We start from the raw sequence: 10,283 nt of genomic DNA, 5'->3' as shown, positions 1-10,283 counted from the left end.
AATCTCCCTTCTTCCATGAAAGAGAAAATGATCTCCCAGTAGACAAGTATGCTGATCATTTTATTTTATGCAGAAAGCATACATCAGGTCAGGCCCTGTTTCCCTCAAGTCCTAATTTTACTGCTGACAGAATGACAAAACACCTTCCTATGGGCTATTTGCTTAGGTCTATTCAAGGTTTTCATAATATTTCTTAAAGGTAACCTGTTTCGTGCCCACATACAGTTAGTCTCTCTTCTGCCAGCCAGTGTGCAACCAGAATTAGACTTTTTATTTAAACGGGACCTATGACACCAACTGCCAATGTGTTTTTTCATATTTCATGTTCGTTCTGTTTTCTAGTCCATGTTAGTCTCACTGTGATGCTTATGCTCCATTAGGTCTTGTTCTTGTTCAATACAATATATCATGCTCTAACCTGTAAAAAAAAACAAGAAAGTAAAAAAACCAAGCTGGCTGGAGGACAAGAATTCCATGTCATGACAATTTTTGAGGTTTCAAATTTTGTTTTCATTCCACATTACAATGAAAAACAAATCCTGTTGAACCTTTTTGTGAAATGGGGCTCTGTCTGTCTCTGTCCTGCATCTCTCTTTCTCTCGGCAGAAGTGACCAGTGAGCCCTGGACTTCAAAAACCCTCCCAGTGAAAACTGTGTGCACAAATACATCTCCATGAAACATTTTGGCTTAAAAAAAACCAACCCGCATATTTAGACAAAATTACATTTCACCCTTGATGTCAGGATTTAGGTTCCTCATAGTCATGTGCAGTGGTGGATTAGCCACTGGGCCAACAGGGCCCATGCCCAGGGGCCCTGGCCAATTGGGAGCTTCTGGAAAAACAGGAGCCCCCATGTTCGCACTTTGCCTGCCTGCCCCCATGCCCCAACCCTACTCTCCAGCAGGAGCACTAGTGTGTGTGTGTGGCGGGGGACTGCAGGCTGAAGGGGTGGGGAGAGGCCCTCACTTTCTTTGCCCCAGGGCCCCACAAAAGCATGATCCACCTCTGGTCATGTGATAACCTTGCTCACGGTGCGAAGTCCAGCACACTGACAGCTGTACTAAACGTCTCCCTCGCATACAGTGCCTGGAGAAGAGCTCGGTGTGGCTTGAAAGCTTGTCTCTCTCACCAACAGAAGTTGGACCAATAAAAAAATACTCTCTCTCTCATATCCTGGGACCGACATGGCTAAAACTACACTGCATACATACAATGCCTGTGACGTTTCTGAAGCATGGAAGACTTTGGGGCGATGCTCTTCTGTCAGGGTGTGTTCTGACTTGTGTTTAACAACTGCTGACTTAGATTCCTCAAAAGGCAGAGAAAAGACATGGAGCCAGAATGTGCCCCTGAGCTCCATGGGTGAGGGGGTCTCTCTCGTCTCCCATCTACATCCACAGCCTCTTGAGCCCTGCAGAGGGTGCTCAGCAGGTCTGGGATCTGCGTGGGGGAAGGTGGCCGGACTTGGTCGGGCCTGGGATGGAGGCAGCCCTAAATTGGGGGAGGAAAAGGCTGAAGGACACACATTACCCCTCCTCCCCCACTCTGATCCCTGGAAAGGCCTGGGGCCAACAACTGCATATTGATTCCTATAGCAAGAAATAACCCACCCAGAACAATCACCAAAGAAATGCCCTGTCATGGCACACACCAGTCCTTACCATTCTCCCTAGAACCTGGGGACATAGGCTTTGCAGATCTGGGCTAGTTTGGACCAAATTGTGTGTGTGTGGTCTCAAAGTCAAGGGTCACTCACTGACAGTGTCCTGCTAGCAGCTCTGAGGAGGTCCCACCTTGAACACCTCCCAGGATGGCAGCTATGGTGCCAGTATCTAGAAGGAGAGAGGTAGTCTCTCGGGGAGGCAGATCCTAAGCCATTCAGGGATCTGTCAGTCAAATGAAGACAAGAATATAGGACATGGGGGTGGGGATTTGTGATTGTGGCAGCGCTTTTTCTTCAGGGAAGAGGGAGCCAGGCAGCAGTTGCTGACAAAGCTTAAAGGAGACTGAGCAGCTGACGAATGCTGCTAGCTCTGTTTTTTTGTGAGCTCAACAGTAGCCTCCTGCCTTCCCTTTCTCTGTCCTTATTAGAAAACCAGCCTGTTTGGAGCCCAAGAAGATGAAAGGTTAGAACCCGGCACAGGATCAATCATGACCCCTGGATGGTCATTAGCCACAGGCACAAACTCCACTTATAGAGAGGGGAGAAAGGGGATTAGAAATGTTGCTGCCCTATGGTACCTTGTGGCCATTCCCTTGCCTAATTCTTGCTCTTGGTTTTTAAGAGGAAATATGATCCTCTGCCAAGCTCCTTTGCCAATGGTTTTCAAAGCCCGTGCTCTGGCCCTCTCCAGCTCCACCCTGTTGCTAGCATGAGCACCGCTTTGATCACTAAGCTATGATTCAGCCCACCGAGTATACAGACTCTCAGCTCCCACTCCTGCTGCAATGAACCGGGGGTCAGTTTCGCAAATCAGACACGTGCCTGATAGAAGCAAATACAACTGGTCCAGTAAAAAGCCACCGTTTGGCCCATTTTGCTTTACCCAGCAAGCTCAGCCCTTCATCCTCCCACACTGAGCACCATGTAGCTGTCTGCATGAGGCTCTTTAGGCCAGTCCAAGGCGTGTTTGTTTTGCGCAAGAGATCCCCTGGGGGGCTTCTTGAGAGTTGGCCCCCAGTGTCTCTTGCAAGCCACATGAAGGGTGGGAAGCAGCAATTATTTGCCCAAGCTGGCGGAAAAATTTCTCATGAAAGGTTTTTGTGGTAAAAAAAATTTCCTTTTTTCAACAGCTAATTTTTTTAGGGGGGGGAATGGTCAATTCTATCAATATTTTCCGCTTTTTGCAATTTTTTCTGTACCATTTTTAAACCAGTAGGTTTATCCTGTTTTTTATCAAATTATTGTTGGTATTATCATCAACTTTTTGTTTTTGTTCTTTTTTTTATCATTTAAACAAAATAAAAAAAAAAGGATTTTGGTAAATGAAAACATTTTGGATGAACATCAGCAGATGTCTCTTTCACCCATGCTAGTGCCCAGTTGTACCCAGCCCCCACCGCCTCAGGGCACCTTCCCTGTCCACACTGGCTCCCAGTCCCAATCTCCCTTCCCGTGCTCTGCATTCAATCTGTGTCCCTTCCAGCCCTCCGCCAGCTCCTTGCCTCTGGCTGTTTGCCCAGGCAGTCCCAGTTCTGCCCCTGCACCTCATGAAATCTGTCTCCCTTCCCTCCTCCCCCTCCCACCTCATTGGTGTTCAGTCCCAGTCTCCTTGCCCAGCCAGTCACAGTTTCTCTCTACCACAGTTTCTCATCTGATTTCAGTCTCCCAGCTTAGCCCTGCTCCATTACCCTCCCTGGCTCCCAGGCCCAGTCTCCTTACCCAGCCAGTTTCAGTCTCTTCTACCCCAGCTCCTAATCCCAGTTTTCCTCTCCCCTCTACTAACCTCCAGTCCCTGTTCCTTGCCCCAGACTACTCTCCATGCCCCATCCCAGGTCAAACAGCTTCCTCCTACAGACAGCCTGGGCCCAACAATGGTTTCATTGAGAACACATAAAGGACAGGCTCCCTGCCCTCAAATCAGATGCCCAGACCTGGCCCAGTCTGCAGCCCAGAGCTGCAATTGCAGGGAAAGTCCTGCTCAGCTCAGGCTGGAGCATGCTCAGCGTGGATGGAATCTATGGGGAATTTAGCTGCTAAAAATCTAAGTCTCTCCTGAGCATGTGCTAACTGGAAGTTTTCAATGGCTTATAACTTGGCCAAATTTGGGCTCATTTCCACAGGTACAGCAAAAATCATATGCTTAACACAACTCCCTGCCAAATGCTAAGTCCCTGCTCCAAAGAAGTGATAGATTTTTTTTTTGTTAAGGTAACCAGAATTTTGTAACATGGACCATACAGTGTAGATTGCCCTAGTTTTATTCTTGGAAATGGCTGAACTGTTTTGGCTGAAATTTTCCAGATTAATTCAGTGTGAAGCAGACACTCAGCATGGAAAATTTCAACTCAAAAGATTAAAGTTATAAGCAACTGAAAACGGTGTCTTATAATGGGAAATGTCAGGCAACCTTAATAATAGGTAGCACTATCAGTCCTGCCTATAATAGTATGAATTACTGCCTATATTATAATGGCAGGAGTCACCAGATGACATGGTTACACAAAGTCTTACAAGTTCCCTTTATTAGTATGCAAGCAGTTGAATGCTATATTGTTGTTTGCTTTTTACAATACCATTCCTCTTTGAGGGAAGCCGTGTCATATAGCTGGACGGTTTTCTCTCTACCTTTATCTGGCTGACTAGAGTCAATGCTCAGGGCAGAGTTACTTCCTGGGTGTTGGCTACTGGTGTTTGGACTGCAGTCCCTGAAAGCAGGGATTGTCTATGTGCTGTTTGCGACCACTGCTGCTCAAGGACGGCTGTATATAGTGTAAATAAATAAATGACACTAAGGGCATGTCTACACTTAAAATGTTGCATCAGTGCAGCTGCACCACTGTAGCACTTTAATGAAGATACTCTAGCCAATGGGAGAGAGCTCTTCCATCTGGTTAGTTAATCCACCTCCCCGAGAGATGGTAGCTATGTTGGTGGGAGAAGCTGTCCCGCCGACATAGCACTGGCTATACACACCCTTGAGCGACGTAGTTATACCAATATACGTCTGTAGTGCAGACCATACCTCAGAAACTACCCAGACGCTGGAAAACTGATCAATAACTCGCTGAAATCTGCTAGACCCTAGCTGAGGGGCTGCAATACCATTGCAAGCCAAAGAGCTGTTTGAATAATTTGAGTTCTTCTGAACTGCAAGTTGCAACCCCCTCACTGCCACTGCTAATGTTTCTCTGTAGTTCATCCAGTCGGCTCCTTGATGTGGTGATTTAAATGGCCACGTTGTCCATGAGCCTTCCTCCAATACATTCTCAGCCATGCAATTGTTATATGGTAAGCTGAAGATCATCAAGCTAAAGGGGTTTGAAAGGCACAATATGTGCTGGCGCTGTGGGTCCCTTCTTCGCAGTCCTTCTGCTGGCATTGCAGATGAATCAGTAAGAAAAGAACACTTGCTGTGGGGAGGGGAATTAATGCATGAGTCAGAAATGTAATAAAATGTGCCCACCTCATAGGGGTGCGGTGAGGCAGAATGTTAGTCGCGTGCACTGAGATTCTCAGATGGAAGGTGCTGGGGACTGCAAAGGCTTCGGATTGTCATTTGGTTTGGATGTAACAGAGCAATAAGTCTAAATAACATTAGAGAGGAAGAGTGAGATTTTGGCTCCTCCACCCCTGGCTCCTTTGGGTGCATTGCCTGGGTGAGCTCCTGCCACTGTGTCTCAGTGAACCAGAGCGGCCGAAAAAGTGGCGGTACCACCAAGAAGAAAGGGGATGGCCTGGGAAAGTGCTGACCCAGCGCATCCTCTTAGCGGCTCTCTTCCAGCTGCAAACCAAAATGATAGCTCCCAGCAGGGGAAGCTGCAGTAACATTAGTTCATAGGGCTCAGGAGGCCAGGCTGGCATTGAGAAGTACCATACACATTCCTCTGCACCAGCTTGGGTAAGTCTGGCCCCTTATATTCATGTTCCAGCCAATTCTTATGTCACCCCTCTGCCTCATCCCAGGGTAGGAGGTGATTAGGGGAAGAAGGATGTGGGGCCAGAACTCATGACATTCTGGCAGTGCTCAGCTGGTGGACAGTTCCTTCAGAGCCATTACCAGTTGATAAGTTTAGAGCAGCCTCTAGGTTATTCTAAGCTTTTTCTGGCTCTATCCAAATTTTCAGGGAACCACAACTGGCACCCAGACAGCCCCCTCCTTTCTCAGATATGCTGAGCAGAAACTGGGTGCAGCCAAGAATATTTACCAACTTCTTTTCACAGTAAGGGTCACTGTAATTAAAAAGTCTGTAGGGGTTTTCATGCAATCACTGCTACAATCAATCATTAGAGCACTATGAGCTTATCATTGCTTTTGAATCTGCAAGGTCTCTCTTCAATCCACTGCCTTGTCCTCTTATAACTTGTGTATGCTAACAGCTGAATATATAGTTGATGAATTAAAGAACCAACATAACATAACATGCCCCAGAATGTTTAGTTGAGTGTCCCCAAATTTGTTTTGCATTTTTATCGCTACATTTGTGTTAAGCAATAATGTTCTTTGACGTTGCTTTGTGCCTTTCAGCAGTATTTTATGGAAACTCCAGTTTCTGTGCATAAGAAACCTGATGATAATGAGACGCTTGAAGCTTTTCAAACAAAAAAAGGCACTTCAAGTAGATTCTGCATTGTGTTCTTAATCAACACTAGTTGTGTGCATTTGCATCAACACAGCCATCAGTGAGCTCAGTGCACAACGCTCCACGTGGTTCTGACTGCTGGCATTCAGTGTGTCGCAGAAACATCCAAAGGAGGCCCCCAGCTTTTAAAGATTTAAGGATGATTTCAGAAGCCTGGGCAAAGTGTGATGAAAGGTCAATAGAAAAATGATGTATATTCACAAGGCCAAATTCTGACATTCTGAACTGCACGAGGAGCCAATCACAGAGTTCGTCTCCATTTGTTTCTTCAGGAGGACGGGGTATGCGCCTCCTCCCCTTGAAAAATAAGCCACATGACTAATCCCAAATGTTGTGAGTCCTCTATTTCTAGATGCAGTTATCCATCTGCTGTGCAGGGTGCGGGGCTCAGACCATTGTCTCAAGGGCTTCGGCCAATTAGGAAAACACAGTGCTCTAGCTACTAGCACCCATACTCGGGTTCGTCAGTGTGGGTATTCTGCTTGGGTCCCTGTGCAGGACCACAAGAGTGGGAGAAGAGGCTAGCTGTGTGTTTCCTCCAGATACATGCTGTTAGGCAAAAAGATTCTTTTCCCCAAGAATTAAACCGCACAGGCAAATACTGAAGGAGGATTTATCCACAGCACCGGGAAGACTGGTAAACAGCTTCGAAAATATGGTTTCACAGTGGCCAGTTATTTACTTTTTCTTATTAATTCATTTGCATTTATTTGTACTTGCAGAGACAGACCTTCTTACAAGTAAAGAGAGAACTCTTAACAAAGATAATAATAGGAACAGTACATACATATAGAAGCCATCCTGATTATATCAAGTATCTATGACTACTTTGCAGGGAGAGAGGGGGGTGTGTGTGCGGGTAGGGATGAGTGCTTATAGGTATCCGAGGGCGCTGGGGGGTGGTCAGCATTGGCCTTTTTTACCAATAAGCTGAGTTACTGGGTGGACATTTGAATATCTGAGTTATCAGGTTTTGACAGAAACCATTGTCCTTGGGTCTCTAAAGCACTCCGGCTTGATCTGCTGTTTCTGCCTTTGCTGTTAGCTAAATTTTAACTCTTGCTCAGCAATGCACACAGGTGAAGCCAGAATTTTGCACTCATTACATTTGGGGAAGGGTGCAGAATCCTTAACTGGTCCTCAATTAAGCATTTCACTTCATGGAAACACCTGCTTAGGCTCCTTGTTATAGATACTCATGAGCAGATCTGAGCTGCTAAGTCCAGAAGCAATTAAAAATATATGTATATATAATCCACCCTCTTCCTCAGCCCCTTGCCACCACCAGATCTGATGCTTTTCAAATTGTGTATGTTAAAGAAAATGGGCTAAAACAAGCTCTAATCAGGCCAGTTACCTTTGTACTTCCCTGATTCCTTGGAGCAGCTAGAGTTTGATCCCCAGCATAGCTTACAGCACCCTCAGGGCTGCTTCAGTTTCTGTTGGGTTGTAAAGGCCCATTACGCTGGTCAGGGATTGCCGGATGACAATACACTCAGCCAAACTGCCTTCCACTTCTGGCACACTCCCTTGGGCAGCTTTAAGGACCTTGGCATGGCCAGCATGGTGCTAAAAGGCTGTTGTGTGATTTTAGAGGCTTTTTGTTTGCCCTTCCAAAGAGTTTTATGGTTCCAAGTGTACTTTTACAGCCCTCTCTCTCGAGTGGAAGTTCTGTTGGTTGTTTCTTACAAAGCTAATAAAACGATCCGGTAATTACAACTTGCACTTGGCCCAAGGAGACTAGAAGCTCTCACCCTATCACATGAGGGACACCAAGAGGGGCACCAGCAAAATGGGGGGCACTTGACCTCCCCACATGACTCCCCCCCATGTGACTGCCCTGGCCCTAGCCCGCTCTCCCTGTCCCCTCCCCATCCCACATTACCTGGCTCGGGGGGGCTCTGTCCTCCTGCTGCGCCAGCTCCCCCTGGCATGTTCGGCTGCTCTTCCTGGCAGCCAGGCCCTGGAGCCGCTCCCGGATGCTGCCCGGTGCAGCACAGCAGCTGTGTGGGACAGTGCCTGGTTCTCCCAGGCAGTGGCTCCTCTGTGCTGCACCGGGCAGCGGTCCAGGCAGCGTGGCTGGAAGAGGAGAGGCTCTGGCCCTGACCCTTCTTCCCCCCTCCAGTCTAGCAGCTCAGTTGGGTAGCGTGTTCCTACTTAACCCACTGTGGCTTGAAGGTGCTGTGAGGAAGGCAAAAATCTCCCTGGTCCTCTGCCAATTGGCCCATGGGAGAAAAATTGTCTTCTTGACCCTCTGACCAGGTGATCGGCTAGATCCACAGCCTCTGTCAGGCCAGGTTCCCATTCCTAGTTCGGGTGGGTTGCTGGAACTGAGCTGAAAGAGGCATCACATGACCCCTGTGCCGGGCTAAATCCTGGGAGCTGGGGAATGGTGGACAAGCATCACTCCTTTCCCCACCTGTCCAATGGGTGCCAGAGATTCCCACAGGGAGGAGCCCCCTGTTGTCCCTTGGTGAATGTCTCCCTCCCTTGCTAGTGGGACTGTGATCCTTGCACCGCTGGCCCCATCGAGTTCCCCCACCCTTCGATGCAGGTGGGTGGCATATGCAACAGAGAACCAGTCTTCGTCTTTCATGTAGAATAATCTTTTATGGGTTGTACCCAAAATGAAATGAAAGTCCCTGCGGTTTGACATTCTCCATCATACAATTTGCCAGGGATGCTGGAGGGTAACTCAGGAAGGCACAGATATTTGCCATTTGAGAAAAAAGTTTATACTGACCTGATGTTAACATTGCAAAATCAGTACAATGGCTTGTATGTTACCAGCTTACACAGGGACACTAGGAAATAATCAGATGAAAGCTCTAAATGGCCCTTCAAAAGACATTTTCAGGCACTGTGTATTATACAAACATTGGGTGGGGCTTCCACTTGGGACAGGATTCACTTTTAAGACCATCACACAGTCAGCTGCTGCTGATCCATAGCAAATACGAATGAAAACTGGTTACAAACTGTTGTGTGGCTCATCTGTCTGGAGAGGTATTTGCAATTCTAAGAGTTTAATACGCTTACTGACAGTTTGTCAGCCTTACTGTCCCGCATTTGGGCCTCAACAACCCGCAAAGCCTCACTCATGGTAATAATCCCTCTGACCCCAGTTAGATTTCACACAGGTTTGAGGATGAGGTCCCTGTGTCAGAATCCTGTCAATAACACCAATAATATTTGGAACATTCATTCTATAGGGCAGAACAGCTAGGCCATGCACTGACCTTGAGTTACACAGGCATCTCCATAGGTATTGCCCTCAATGGAAGTAGAATTTCTATCCAGGAAGTATTTATTTCCCTTCATTTTTGGTTTGTGTCTGTGAGGAGCTTCACAACCTCCCTTCCTCTGAGCAATGGGTATCTCATGAGCAATTAGAATCATTACCTACTATTAAAATGTGGCCAGGATCATTACCAATAACAAGGCAAAGTTGTGGCATGACCTATGCTTAAAAATGGGTATGCAGCAGGTACAACATACCAGAACATCCAGGTTTTACAGTAAGATAATAAAAGTTGTCCTGGTTTAAATAATGGGTCTAATTCATGGAGATCTCTAATACCTAGTTAGAGGAATATTATTATACCCATCCATCCTTCCTTCCTAGAGAATGAAGAAACACTGAATTATAATGACAGCTAATAACAACACTTTACACTCACTGCCTCCCACTAGGTGCTCATCACTTCACAGTGTCTCCTGAGGGTATGACCACACGAGAAACACTACTACGGCACAGCATAGACCAGCCCTGAGACTCTCCATGTGCTTGTAGTGAACCGACTTTACAATGGCAAAAAGAACAGGAGTCCTTGTGGCACCTTAGAGACTAACAAATTTAGCTGAGCATAAGCTCTCGTGGGCTACAGCCCACTTCATCAAGCCCGCAAAAGCTTATTATCAACTAAATTTGTTAGTCTCTAAGGTGCCAAAAGGACTCCTGTTCTTTTTTGCGGATAC

The 10,283-nt window shown here is 46.8% G+C and overlaps 1 long non-coding RNA gene across 1 annotated transcript in view; it reads right to left on the bottom strand.

Annotated features, from left to right (window-relative positions):
• Positions 1–61: 61 nt before the first annotated feature.
• Positions 62–10,283, bottom strand: part of LOC120369987 — a 129,172-nt gene continuing 118,950 nt past the window's right edge. Inside the window, exon 4 of the long non-coding RNA XR_005583540.1 lies at positions 62–418. This is a non-coding gene — a long non-coding RNA (uncharacterized LOC120369987). The remainder of the gene's footprint in view (positions 419–10,283) is intronic.

The sequence above is a fragment of the Mauremys reevesii genome, linkage group 8, assembly GCF_016161935.1.
Source record: "Mauremys reevesii isolate NIE-2019 linkage group 8, ASM1616193v1, whole genome shotgun sequence".
In the NCBI taxonomy this organism is placed as follows: Eukaryota; Metazoa; Chordata; order Testudines; family Geoemydidae; genus Mauremys; species Mauremys reevesii.
Note: the sequence above shows the minus strand (reverse complement) of the source record. Positions and strands in the feature narration are given on the sequence as shown.